The following is a 16,288-nucleotide window of genomic DNA, read 5'->3' as shown; positions in this document are numbered from 1 at the left end:
CTCCATTACTGATTATTTTACTCTTATCTTTTTTCGAAATTTTATCAAATTTACGAATATTATTTATATGTTTGTAATATTTTTTTAATCGTACTGTTATATTTATCTTGTACTTGGTTACATTTATTATTATATATGTTTCACTTTCAAATTTCAAGTAGGTCGAATTAGATATCAAAAATATTTGAAGTATAATTATCTTGTCCCTCAATTAATATCTAATATGTAAACATTTATTGAAAATTTATGAATGTGTTATAAATGTTGTTTTGAATTAATTACTTTTATATTTTTAAATTAGTTTTATTTCAATTCAAAATCAAAATATGACACGTTCAGTACGTGTACTACATTAGAACCACACCACACGAACTAATAAAATCATCAAATCATAATCAGTAAAATCATCAAAGTACCGAATATCGGGAGGTACCGTTATATGGGGCTATATGAAAACGTCTGCCTACTGAAAAAATAAACATGTGTGCAAAATTTTAGCCTTCTATCTCAATCGTTCGAAAGATAGAGTGATTACAACTGACAGACAGGCGGATAGATAGACAGACGGACACCGCTAAATCGACTTAGAATTTTACGCTGATCAAGAATATGTATACTTTGTTGGGTCTGGCATGAGTATTTCGAGGAGTTACAAACGGAATGACAATGTTAATGTTAATATACCCTCCACAGTATGTTGGAGGGAATAAAAAGTATCAATTTTCACTTAAATTTGATTTAAAAATTGTAAGAAGTGTTGTTCTTTTGAAATTTGCATTCGAATTGGCGGCTTTTGTGATATTTGTCACTAATGCATGCAATAAATTAACACTGTCATTTCAAAGAAGTAATGTATGAAATACATTGGAATCTTTTTGTTATATTATATCTAACACCCATTAAAATAACACGTATACACTAACACATTTATAAAGATCACTCTCCTTTGTTTAATTATACCCTCCACCTTGGAATGAAAAAAATCAACAAAATGTATAAATTTTCACACAAATTTGATTTAAAAATTGTAAAAAGTGTTGTTGTTTTGAAATTTGCATTTAAAAGTGGCGGCTTTTGTGTTATTTGTCACAAATGCATACAACAAATTTACACTGCCATTTCGAAGAAGTAATTTATGAAATACATTGAAATCTATATCTTTCTAACACCCATTAAAATAACACATATACACTAACACGTTTATAAAGATCACTCTCCTTTGTTTAATCATACCCTCCACCTTGGAATTAAGGTTATATTAACTTTGTTATTCCGTTTGTAACATCCCTAAATAATCGACGTAGACCCCATAATAATGTATGTATATTCATAATCAGCATAAAATTCTAAGTCGATTTAACGATGTCCGTCTGTCTGTTGAAATCACGATACAGCCCACATTATTTGACGTAGAGTCAAAATTCAGCAGAACAATTTGCATTGTGTCTAGCATGGTTGGTGTTGAAAATCAGATATATCGGTCCACATTTTGGTATAGTCCCCATATAACGGTACCTCCCGATATTTGGTATTTTCATGATTTTTGCAACATTTTTTAACGAATTTGTCTGAAAATTGGTTCTTGTAGGTCATAATGGGTCCTAGTTCGTGTGGCGAAACATTTTATGTATGGATCCACGCTTTGGTATAGCCCCCATATAACGGTATCTCCCGATATTCCGTATTTTAATGATTTTTGCCACATTTTCCCAGGAGTATGTCTAAAAATGGGTATTTGTGGGTCATAATGGATTCTAATGTTTCCTTTACCCTAAGATGGAGAGTATTAAAAGGACCGGCCAAACTTAATAACGAAAGTTTGCTGTAAACGCATTCTATCGTAATACACGTACTGAACGTATTATAAATTGATTTTGAATTGAAATAAAACTATAAACTATATTAAAAATATAAAAATAATTAATTAAAAACAAAATTTATAACGCATTAATGAATTTTCAATAAATGTTTACATATTAAATATTAATTGAGGAACAAGATAATTATACTTCAAATATTTTTGATATCTAATTCGATTTACTTGAAGTTTGAAAGTGTAATATAAATAATAATAAATATAACCAAGTACAAGATAATTATAACAATACGATTAAAAAATTAATACGAATAAATAAATAAAATTCATAAATTTTGTAAAATTCCGAAAAAGGTAAAAATAAAATAATCAGTAATGGAGTCAGTAAGTTGTGCTAAGTTCGAATATGAAATGGACAACCTTTTGGGCGAATGCACAAAATGAAGAAATATGCCAGAAACAGATTTATCTGCTTCTTTAATAGAAACAAAATTGAAATTGATTGATGAAGATTGGCAAAATTTACGTAGTGCGATTGATAGTGTACGTTTTGCATTAACAGAGGAAGAAAAAGAAAATAACATAAAAGAATGATAAAAAAAATATTTGAGTCCGTAAGAGACAATTACCAAATGACTAAAGGTAAGGTCACATTGAGCAAATATTTGACGAAAAATGTCAAATATTTCTTTGTCACAATCTGACCACCAAATATTATTTGACGGTAAATACAAAAACAGCTGATTTTGGGAAAACAAAATTATTTGCCAGAAAACAAAAATTTGACCAGTGTGTCCATAATGTGAACACCTATGATCAATTATTTTCCTCTTTTTTGGTCAAACATTTATTTGACGGTGCAAATGTTTTGTAAGGTCAAACAAGGAAAAATATCAGTTTAAAACATTGGGCAGCATTTTGCTTTGAGAACAGGAGCATTTGTAACATGAGCAAACGAATACAATAGGTGGTTTTGTTTATTTGATATTTTTGAGTTAACTGAATTTGAATGTTTAGTAAAAATTTACTATATGGTCTGTTCCAGAACTGCAAGATGTAAAAGTTTTTACTACGATTACCGATTTTCCCTTTATTATATCGAAGAAAATTGACAAACTACTAGATTCTTGCAGGTTCAGGAATAGGATATAGGTAGATGCATCAACGCTTGAAACATTGATATGTCAAACATTTTGAAATGTTTTGACAAAAATAAGAAGATTTTTCTATGTTTTCTTTTACGTAATAATATGTATTTTTCAACAATTTTTACAAATTTCAATAATATTTCATTCATTATTGTTTTGTCAGTTCATTGTCTCAGCAGCTATGTCGATGCGACTGCCAGTATTTTTCTACCGTGATACAAATATGCAAAAAAAAATGTTCTGACAAGGAATTTATTCCACAACAGCTGGTCATTTGGTTCCCAAATAAATTATACCCGAAACTCCATTTTCTTTATGTCTCTCTTTCACTCTCTCTGTCTATTTCTCTCGGCCAAATAAATTTATGTTTACTCACAGTTTGATCAAAAAATTTATTGGGAAAATATATTTTAAGAATGTGAACATGTGTCAAACATGTTTCCCCATAGCACTATTTGACGCTATTTGGTGACTGTTTGAACAAACAAAATCTGTCAAATATTTGACTGTAATGTGAACATCGAATCAACTCTGTATGAATTTCACATTTGTTCAGTGAAATATGGGAAAACAAATTTTGATCAAATATTTGCCCAGTGTGACCGTACCTTAAGGCTATTTTATTAGAAATATTAATATTTATATGACTGTTAGTCAGAGAATAGAGTTCGCAAAAGAAAAGAGGTTAAGTAATAATTGTCTAACAAGTGGATATATTTCGCAGGAATGCATGAGTATGCATAGGTGTATGTTTTGCAAAAAGAAGCATCATACTAAATTGCACCTACAAAGTAATGTACAAGAGAGATCTACACAACTGAGAAATGTAACAAGAGATAATCAAGCATCTGTCCGTTCAACAAATGGACGTCAAAGAAATACTCTTGTTACCACTGACAATACTGTTGATTAAATGCCATGTTCATCTGGTTTCATAGTTCAAGCTTCCAATGTGGAAACACACGTTTCAGTATATCATGAGTAGTAGTGTATACGACTTCTGATGCAGGAAATGGGATCGATTAATCTAAATTTTATCTATAATGGATGAAGTGTGTTACGTGTCGATCCCTTTTGGCACGTGACGGTTCTTTTAAAGTGAATAATAAGAAAGTGTAGCTAATTAATATTCTGATCGTGCTAAATTATAGAAAATCATGTTAATATTGTATTAAAGTGGTGTAAAAGTGTTAATTTAGGCATATTAATTTCATATATGCAGCTCTGATGGCTCATATTATTGATTGAAAAGGCTAATATATTCGATTCTTGGTGCAACAAGTCGATCTTGCAAGCAGTTGAAATATTTAAGTAATGATAATAATTTTATTTATTAGATAATATTTATTTGAAAAAAAAGTAATATTTATATGACTGTTAGTCAGAGAATAGAGTTCGCGAAAGAAAAGAGGTTGGGTAATAATTGTCTAACAAGTGGATATATTTCGCAGGAATGCGTGAGTATGCATAGGTGTATGTTTTGCAAAAAGAAGCATCATACTAAATTGCACCTACAAAGTAATGTACAAGAGAGATCTACACAACTGAGAAATGTAACAAGAGATAATCAAGCATCTGTCCGTTCAACAAATGGACGTCAAAGAAATACTCTTGTTACCACTGATAATACTGTTGATTAAATGCCATGTTCATCTGGTTTCATAGTTCAAGCTTCCAATGAGGAAACACACGTTTCAGTGTGTCATGAGTAGTAGAGTATACGACTTCTGATGCAGGAAATGGGATCGATTAATCCAAATTTTATCTATAATGGATGAAGTGCGTTACGTGTCGATCCCTTTTGGCACGTGACGGTTCTTTTAAAGTGAATAATAAGAAAGTGTAGCTAATTAATATTCTGATCGCGCTAAATTATAGAAAATCATGTGAATATTGTATTAAAGTGGTATAAAAGTGTTAATTTAGGCATATTAATTTCATATATGCAGCTCTGATGGCTCATATTATTGATTGAAAAGGCTAATATATTCGATTCTTGGTGCAACAAGTCGATCTTGCAAGCAGTTGAAATATTTAAGGATTTGAAAATTATAATTGTTCTAAGTAAGGGATTTGAAAAGGTCGGCTGAAGAAAAAATGTATGTTACAAAAATATAAGAGTATGTTCTTGTAACAATATAAATGATATTAAGAAGGAGAATAATAAAGGTTGATTAAGATAATTATATGGGTGGTAGGGATAATATATTCAATTATGCGGGTGTTGATAAAAATGCTTGAATAATAAAATAAATAAATAAATAAAGCAAAAAATTAGAAAAGGTCGGTTTAGATAATTATGTATGACGCAGTAAAAGGTTGATCTTATTAATAGTTGAAGTGATTGTAAGAAAAGGATTGAAAACAACATTTTCCGTCTAATATGTACGTGACAAGAAAGATTGATCTTGTAAACAGTGAGGGTTGTTTAAAGCAAGGTGAGTATTGTTATTGTAGTGGTTGTAAAATAAGCACTGGTTACGTTTTTTCAGATTCTAAAAAAAATCAGTGAAAATATCCCTCTGCAACTGACGTATGGTCTGACAGACCCCGCAAAGAGAACAATCGTTCGTAACTTTGTAAAATAACAATTACGATCTCTACGCTCTCGTTACCTTTTCTATTCATGCTCCTACGTCGCTCAGTGTGAAAAGAGCAATCGTGGGCAACGCACGTGTCTAACTGCGCAGTAAAAGGTCTATTAGACCCGCACATCAACATTTGTGTAAGTAGCCAGCAGACTACCACGTCAGTATTATTGTGAAATTCAATATGGTCTTGTAGACCTCACATCAGTAATATCGTAAAATTACATATTGTCTCTCTGACCTCACAACAGTAAAATTGTATTTTGACTATTATTATCACTTATATTTTTGCAGTCAGTAAGCTCAGAGGAAATGACTTCCTATAAAAGAACATCAGCTGGAACTTTTAAAAGCAGCGAGCAACAAATAACTGAGTGGCGGGAAGAAATTGATGAAGAGGGTGAAGATTTCAGCGGCGACGATGATGTAAATGATCCAGATTTTGTAGCAGAAGAAATTATATTTGAGGACGACGAAATTTCTCGGGAAGCGCGTTTTCAAGAGGAAGGTAATAGCTTTGCGGAAGTTCAAACGGAATCCATAAGTGAGCGTTTGTGCAGATGTAAAAATGGCTTTGTATGGTCTGATTAGGAGGGTCCAAGACATTCTAGAGTTCCAGCTCATAGTATTCTAAGGCTACCAAACATTGTAACTTTCACAAAATTTGAAAGTTATGTTTGTCTTTGGACAAGATTTTTTGATCAGTGTATGCTTTCAAGCTTGATAGTAAATACAAATCAAAAAAGATTCCCACGAGAATTGCGCATGACGATCAGTCGAGTTTTGGGAAAAGATCTTTCTCCTCCACCACCAAAAATTCAGCCTGAGACAGGCAGTGGAAGAAAACTGTGTCATATATGTCCATCTAAATTGCAAAGAAAAACAAATTACAACTGCTGTTCTTGTTTGAAACCTGTTTGCTTGCAGTGCGATAACTGCCAAGCAAAATGTAGTTTTAAAGACTGAATTTTTAAGACTGAACATGTACTGATCTAACCGTACGATTTAGCTAAAAATCAAACCAAAACTTATTTGATAGGTGTTTTTTAAGGTAAAAAAGAAGTTCCTCAATATTTGTAAGAATAATTGTTTTTTTTTTTTTTTTGTTTTTTAAAGAGAAGAGTATTTTTTTTTTTTTGTTATTATAGAACTAAATGAAACAAACCATACCTTGAAAAAATCGTCATTTATTTGAAATTTTTAACCTATGCTAGATTGAAAACTATTTACTGTTGTACATAAATAAGGCCAAGAAGGCGCCAGTCAAAAATTTGAGCATGGGAAATCGGTTTAAAAATGAGGTCTGCTAGACCCCATGTCAGTCACATTGTTACAATTAGACCACGTCAGTTGCAGAGGGTTAAAATTGGTAAATAGAAAGGTGAGGGTTTCATATATTGTTATAAGAAATTAATGGTAAGTGTGTGTCAGTTAGAATTGGAGTTGAATTTTTTTCAAACATAATCACTTTGCGTTGAGACTTCAACCGAAACCACCAAAATCATTTTAAAATTATTAAAAAAAATCCGATTAACAATGGCACCAACAGCGTTCACTTGCAGTTTTTGCTCTAAGCAACTAGCAAGGAAGGAATCTTATAAAAAACATTGCCAATTACATAAAATGCGCTATATATGTAAAAGATTTGTGCATCATACCAAAGCTTTGGAACTACATTTCCAAAAATATTATCCTTTCCAAAGGATTTTGTCGCAGCCTCATCAATATATACAAAATGTTCAACAATTACATCACCAACAACAAAGTGAAGAACAATCAACAGCAGTACAACAACAGCAACATATGTTCGAGCAACAACAACTGCAAAATAGAAATCATCAGTGTCAACATGTTCAACAGCAACCACATCACTTCCAACAGATAAATCAACATCAGCAGCACATGTATGCTCAGTATGAAAAACAACAACAAAATAGAAATCATCAGTGTCAACATCAGCAAAATGGTCAACAGCAACCACAGCACTTCCAACAGATAAATCAACATCAGCAGCGAATAGATAAACAACAGCAACAATAAATAGATCAGCAGCAGCTAATATCGCACCAGCTGTATATATATATATATATATATATATATATATATATATATATATATATATATATATATATATATATATATATATATATATATATATATATATATATCAACACCCACCCACATTTTTATCAACACCCACATAATTATTGTGCATCATTCCAAAGCTTTGGAACTACATTTCCAAAAATATTATCCTTTCCAAAGGATTTTGTCGCAGCCTCATCAATATATACAAAATGTTCAACAATTACATCACCAACAACAAAGTGAAGAACAATCAACAGCAGTACAACAACAGCAACATATGTTCGAGCAACAACAACTGCAAAATAGAAATCATCAGTGTCAACATGTTCAACAGCAACCACATCACTTCCAACAGATAAATCAACATCAGCAGCACATGTATGCTCAGTATGAAAAACAACAACAAAATAGAAATCATCAGTGTCAACATCAGCAAAATGTTCAACAGCAACCACAGCACTTCCAACAGATAAATCAACATCAGCAGCGAATAGATAAACAACAGCCAACAATAAATAGATCAACAGCAGCTAATATATGATCAACAAAACCTTCAACAGCAGCCACAATCGCACCAGCTGAACTTCCAACAACATAATCAAATATCTGAGCAACATCAATCAAATGAGTAACCGAGCTCACATTGTCAAAAGCAAATTCGTCAGCAAGAACAACAATTTTGTGAGTCTTGCAATGTTGTAATCCCTAAAATATTATGGTCTAAACATTTTAGGACCCAAAGTCATATATCCACTTAAATAAAAAGTGGAAAATCGTGTAGGAACTTATCAAAATAAATGTGATGGAGTTCAAATTGACTTCAATGAATTCTTAACAGATTCTAGTCAACCGATATTTTAATTATTGAAAAAAGATTTAGCTGAGCTGACAATAATAAAGTTCAATATTATTCTCATTGCGCAGTACATTAAGACATCGGATGAAAAAATTATTTCAACGAGGATTAATCACTCAACCAAGATGTCACAAATAACTTCTATATATATATATATATATATATATATATATATATATATATATTTATATATATATATATATATATATATATATATATATATATATATATATATATATATATATATATATATATATATATATATATATATAAATATATATATATATATATATATATATATATATATATATATATATATATATATCAACACCCACATTTTTATCAACACCCACATAATTATCTTAATCAACCTTTACTATTCTACTTCTTAATATCATTTAAATTGTTTAGAAGAACATACTCTTATATTTTTTTCACATACATTTTTTCTTCAGCCGACCTTTTAAAATCCCTTACTTAGAACAATTTAAATTTTCAAATCCTTAAATATTTCAACTGCTTGCAAGATCGACTTGTTGCACCAAGAATCGAATATATTAGACTTTTCAATCAATAATATGAGCCATCAGAACTGCATATATGAAATTAATATGCGTAAATTAACACTTTTACACCACTTTAATACAATATTCACATGATTTTCTATAATTTAGCACGATCAGAATATTAATTAGCTACACTTTCTTATTATTTACTTTAAAAGAACCGTCACGTGCCAAAAGGGATCGACACGTAACGCACTTCATCCATTGTAGATAAAATTTGGATTAATCGATCCCATTTCCTGCATCAGAAGTCGTATACACTACTACTCATGACACACTGAAACGTGTGTTTCCACATTGGAAGCTTGAACTATGAAACCAGATGAACATGGCATTCCATCAACAGTATTGTCAGTGGTAACAAAAGTATTTCTTAGACGTCCATTTGTTGACCGGACAGATGCTTGATTATCTCTTGTAACATTTCTCAGTTGTGTAGATCTCTCTTGTACATTACTTTGTTGGTGCAATTTAGTATGATGCTTCTTTTTGCAAAACATACACCTATGCATACTCACGCATTCCTTGCGAACTCTATTCTCTGACTAACAGTCATATAAATATTAATATTTCTAATAAAATAACCTTAGTCATTTGGTAATTGTCTCTGATGGACTCAAATATTTTTTGATCATTCTTTTATGTTGTTTTCTTCTTCTTCCTCTGTTAATGCAAAAAGTACACTATTAATCGCACTACGTAAATTTTGCCAATCTTCATCAATCAATTCTAATTTTGTTTCTATTAAAGAAGCAGATAAATCTTTTTCTGGCATATTTCTTCATTTTGTGCATTCGTCCAAAAGGTTGTCCATTTCATATTCGAACTTAGCACAACTTACTGACTCCATTACTGATTATTTTATTTTTATCTTTTTCGGAATTTTATCAAACTTATGAATTTTATTTATTTATTCGTATTAGTTTTTTAATCGTTGTACTTGGTTATATTTATTATTATTTAATTGCACTTTCAAACTTCAAGTAAATCGAATTAGATAACAAAAATATTTGAAGTATAATTATCTTGTTCCTCAATTAATATTTAATATGTAAACATTTATTGAAAATTCATTAATGCGTTATAAATTTTGTTTTTAATTAATTATTTTTATATATTTAAATTAGTTTAATTTCAATTCAAAATCAATTTATAATACGTTCAGTACGTGTATTACTTTAGAATACGTTTACAGCAAACTTTTGTTATTAAGTTTGGCCGTCCTTTTAATACTCTCCATCTTAGGGTAAAGGAAACATTAGAATCCATTATGACCCACAAATACCCATTTTTAGACATATTCCTGGGAAAATGTGGCAAAAATTATTAAAATACGGAATATCGGGAGGTACCGTTATATGGGGACTATACCAAAACGTGGACCGATATATCTGATCGGATGAAAAAATTATTTCAACGAGGATTAATCACTCAACCAAGATGTCACAAATAACTTCTATATATATATATATATATATATATATATATATATATATATATATATATATATATATATATATATATATATATATATATATATATATATATATCAACACCCACATTTTTATCAACACCCACATAATTATCTTAATCAACCTTTACTATTCTACTTCTTAATATCATTTAAATTGTTTAGAAGAACATACTCTTATATTTTTGTCACATACATTTTTTCTTCAGCCGACCGTTTAAAATCCCTTACTTAGAACAATTTAAATTTTCAAATCCTTAAATATTTCAACTGCTTGCAAGATCGACTTGTTGCACCAAGAATCGAATATATTAGACTTTTCAATCAATAATATGAGCCATCAGAACTGCATATATGAAATTAATATGCGTAAATTAACACTTTTACACCACTTTAATACAATATTCACATGATTTTCTATAATTTAGCACGATCAGAATAATAATTAGCTACACTTTCTTATTATTTACTTTAAAAGAACCGTCACGTGCCAAAAGGGATCGACACGTAACGCACTTCATCCATTGTAGATAAAATTTGGATTAATCGATCCCATTTCCTGCATCAGAAGTCGTATACACTACTACTCATGATACACTGAAACGTGTGTTTCCACATTGGAAGCTTGAACTATGAAACCAGATGAACATGGCATTCCATCAACAGTATTGTCAGTGGTAACAAAAGTATTTCTTAGACGTCCATTTGTTGACCGGACAGATGCTTGATTATCTCTTGTAACATTTCTCAGTTGTGTAGATCTCTCTTGTACATTACTTTGTTGGTGCAATTTAGTATGATGCTTCTTTTTGCAAAACATACACCTATGCATACTCACGCATTCCTTGCGAACTCTATTCTCTGACTAACAGTCATATAAATATTAATATTTCTAATAAAATAACCTTAGTCATTTGGTAATTGTCTCTGATGGACTCAAATATTTTTTGATCATTCTTTTATGTTGTTTTCTTCTTCTTCCTCTGTTAATGCAAAAAGTACACTATTAATCGCACTACGTAAATTTTGCCAATCTTCATCAATCAATTCTAATTTTGTTTCTATTAAAGAAGCAGATAAATCTTTTTCTGGCATATTTCTTCATTTTGTGCATTCGTCCAAAAGGTTGTCCATTTCATATTCGAACTTAGCACAACTTACTGACTCCATTACTGATTATTTTATTTTTATCTTTTTCGGAATTTTATCAAACTTATGAATTTTATTTATTTATTCGTATTAGTTTTTTAATCGTTGTACTTGGTTATATTTATTATTATTTAATTGCACTTTCAAACTTCAAGTAAATCGAATTAGATAACAAAAATATTTGAAGTATAATTATCTTGTTCCTCAATTAATATTTAATATGTAAACATTTATTGAAAATTCATTAATGCGTTATAAATTTTGTTTTTAATTAATTATTTTTATATATTTAAATTAGTTTAATTTCAATTCAAAATCAATTTATAATACGTTCAGTACGTGTATTACTTTAGAATACGTTTACAGCAAACTTTTGTTATTAAGTTTGGCCGTCCTTTTAATACTCTCCATCTTAGGGTAAAGGAAACATTAGAATCCATTATGACCCACAAATACCCATTTTTAGACATATTCCTGGGAAAATGTGGCAAAAATTATTAAAATACGGAATATCGGGAGGTACCGTTATATGGGGACTATACCAAAACGTGGACCGATATATCTGATTTTCAACACCAACCATGCTAGACGCAATGCAAATTGTTCTGCTGAATTTTGACTCTACGTCAAATAATGTGGGCTGTATCGTGATTTCAACAGACAGACAGACGGACATCGTTAAATCGACTTAGAATTTTATGCTGATTATGAATATACATACATTATTATGGGGTCTACATCGATTATTTAGGGATGTTACAAACGGAATAACGATGTTAATATAACCTTTATTCCAAGTTGGAGCATATAATTAAACAAAGGAGAGTGATCTTTATAAATGTGTTAGTGTATATGTGTTATTTTAATGGGTGTTAGAAAGATACAGATTTCAATGTATTTCATAAATTACTTCTTCGAAATGGCAGTGTAAATTTGTTGTATGCATTTGTGACAAATAACACAAAACCCGCCACTTTTAAATGCAAATTTCAAAACAACAACACTTTTTACAATTTTTAAATCAAATTTGTGAGAAAATTTGTTGATTTTTTTCATTCCAAGGTGGAGGGTATAATTAAACAAAGGAGAGTGAGAGATAAATGTGTTAGTGTATACGTGTTATTTTAATGAATGTTAGATATAATATAACACATAGATTCCAATGTATTTCATAAATTACTTCTTTGAAATGGCAGTGTTAATTTATTGCACGCATTAGTGACAAATATCACAAAAGCCGCCAATTCGAATGCAAATTTCAAAACAACAACACTTCTTACAATTTTTAAATCAAATTTAAGTGAAAATTAATACTTTTTTTAACCTCCACCATACCATAGAGGGTATATTAACATTAACATTGTCATTCCATTTGTAACTCCTCGAAATACTCATGCCAGACCCAACAAAGTATATATATATATATATATATATATATATATATATATATATATATATATATATATATATATATATATATATATATATATATATTTTTTTTTTTATATATATATATATATATATATATATATATATATATATATATATATATATATATATATATTCTTGATCAGTGTAAAATTCTAAATCGATTTAGCGATGTTCGTGTGTCTGTCAGTTGTAATCACGCTATCTTTCGAACGAATTGAGATAGAAGGCTAAAATTTTGCATACAAGTTTATTTTTTCAGTAGGCAGACGTTTTCATATAGCCCCCATATAACGGTACCCCCCCGATATTCGGTATTTTGATGATCTTTCTGATTATATATATGGGTCCTAGTTCGTGTGGTTCTATTGTAGTACACGTACTGAAGGTATCATATTTGTTTTTGAATTGAAATAAAACTAATTTAAAAATATAAAAGTATATAATTAAAAACAACATTTATAACACGTTCATACATTTTCAATAAATGTTTACATATTAGATATTAATTGAGAGACAAGATAATTATACTTCAAATATTGTTGATATCTAATTCGACTTACTTGAAGTTTGAAAGTGAACCATATATAATAATAAATGTAACCAAGTACAAGATAATTATAACAATACGATTAAAAAGAAATATTACAAATAAATAAATAAAATTCATAAATTTGATAAAATTCCGAAAAAAGATAATAATCAGTAATGGAGGCAGTAAGTTATACTAAGTTCGAATATGAAATGGACAACATTTTGGACGAATGCACAAAATTAAGAAATATGCCAGAAAAAGATTTCTATGTTTTTTAATTTTATTTTAACAACATAAAATAATGATCAAAAAATATTTGAGTCCGTCAGAGACAATTACCAAATGACTAAGGCTATTTTATTATATATGTTCAAAGAAAACACTTTGTTAGATTTTCTTAAAATAGGTGATGTAAATTTAGAGTTATTTTAACATGAAATAAAAAATAAACTTCACGAGTATTTTCTTGTTAAAATTAAACTTCACAAATGCAACTTCTTGCTTTTAAAACTTCTTTTCACTTCAAATTCTTCTGAACGACTGTGTCCGTTTGTCTTCTTTTCACTGTCAATACTTCTAAACGACTGTGTCTTGTTTTCTTGTTTACGGCGTTAAGTGCAACTTAGTCAAATCGCATGCGTCTATGTTTAGTTTGCGTGGAGTAGTCATGCTCATTGAGCTATGTTTAATTGTCACTTAAATTAGTCTATTGCGTAATGTAGTGGTTGCGTAACCCGACCCTACAATCGGCCATCCTGATGCACATTCGGCCTCGAATGGACATTCCAATGTTTCATGTACTTGGCTCGGTTGTACATTTTTTAGGACCTTCAGTATCACCTAACTTTTCGACAACGTATATGCCATGGTTTATCTTTTGGACAACTTTATAAGGACCCAAGAACTTCGGTTTCAACTTCAAGCCTGTTCCAAATTGGGTACACTTAATGGCTACCAATTCACCTTTATTATAATTTATCTCCGGCACTCTTCTCCTATTGTAGTCCCTTCGGTTTTCCTGTTGGATTTTCAAAATATTTTCTTTTGCCTCTTCTCTAAGCGAATTTCGCTCATTTTTAAATTCTTCAATAGTGACAATCATTAATTTTCATATCTACTCCGGTCAATAATTTAAACGGCGCGATATCTGTGCTTCGAGTATTATTTTTGGTTGTCTGTACGCGATCTACGTGTTTGTACCAATTACCAGGCGATTCAACACATAATTTTGCTAGCATTGGGATAATTATTCTATGCATACGTTCCACCTGCCCATTGCCACGCGGAACACCAGTTGAAATCAATAAGTGTTGTATTCCCTGGGTTTTACAATATTCGTCGAATTGTTTGGACGTGAATGCTGTGCCTCTATCTGTTATAACTTTTTGTGGATTACCAAACACCGATGATTGTTTGCATAACTTATCTATTACTTCGTTTGTGCCTGTGCTCTTAGTGGGGTACAACCACACAAACTTGGTAAACGCATCTACCACCACGAGAATATCGTTATACTGCTTGTGAGTATATTCCATTGGCCCTACATGATCTAGATGGTACGTTACTAAAGGTTTATCAGCTTTGTCTATCGGATTGAGTAAGCCATCCTTTCGACCTCTCTTGGAATCTATCACTATGCATTCGACACAGTTCTTTACTATATTCTCTGTCTTCTTAGGCAAGTCTGGAATAAAGTAATTTTTGCTAAGTCCTGCTTTTTTCTTACTGCAAAGTGTCCTTGTCTATGAGCTAGTTTTATAATTTCGTTCTCCATTGATGATGGTATTACAATTAGTTCCTTGTTTGGATCTTTATGTAATGTATCAAACTGAATATAGAAATCGTCATAAGTACTGTACTCTAGCACTTTTCTAATTGCTCTGACCCATTCATCTTGTAACTGAGCTTCTCTAATACGATGTTTTAAAGAGTCTTCTATCATTAAACATGACAATCTACTCAAAGCATCTACATGTTTCATTCTTGTTCCTGGTCTATACTCAATAGTGTAACTAAACTCTTGCAGGTATAATGCCCATCAGGATATTCTAGGCGGAACATCATGTTTACGCATCGTTAGTGCGAAAGCGTTACAGTCTGTTACAATTTTTATATTAAGGCCTAGAACGTAAATCCTCCATTTCTTCAGTGCTTCTACAACTGCTAACACCTCTAACTCAAAAGAATGATACTTTTGCTCAGCTGCGGTAGTTTTTCTACTCATGTACTTCACTGGATGGTATTTCTGGTCATCATCCTTTTGGAGTAATGCTGCTCCGTACCCATACATGCTGGCATCTGCATGAATCTCAGTTAACGAATTTGGGTCAAATATTTTTAAAATGGGAGCCTTCACTAATGAACTAAAGGCTAAAATTTCTTTATCTCCCATCTTAAACGCACTTTCCTTCTTTAACAAGTCAGTTAACGGAAGCGCTATTGTAGCATATCCTTCAACAAAACGTCTAAAATATGATGTTAAACCCAAAAATCTTTGCAAAGCTTTTCTTGATTGAGGTAAAGGATAGTTTGTACAGCTTTTGTCTTTTCTACCGATGGCAATATCGTGGAGTTTTCTATAACGTAACCCAAAAATTGAATCTTTCTTTGAAGAAATTGGCACTTTTTCCACTTTATTTTCAG

The sequence above is a fragment of the Musca domestica genome, unplaced genomic scaffold (assembly GCF_030504385.1).
Source record: "Musca domestica strain aabys unplaced genomic scaffold, Musca_domestica.polishedcontigs.V.1.1 21, whole genome shotgun sequence".
In the NCBI taxonomy this organism is placed as follows: Eukaryota; Metazoa; Arthropoda; class Insecta; order Diptera; family Muscidae; genus Musca; species Musca domestica.
This window is presented reverse-complemented; position numbering follows the sequence as displayed.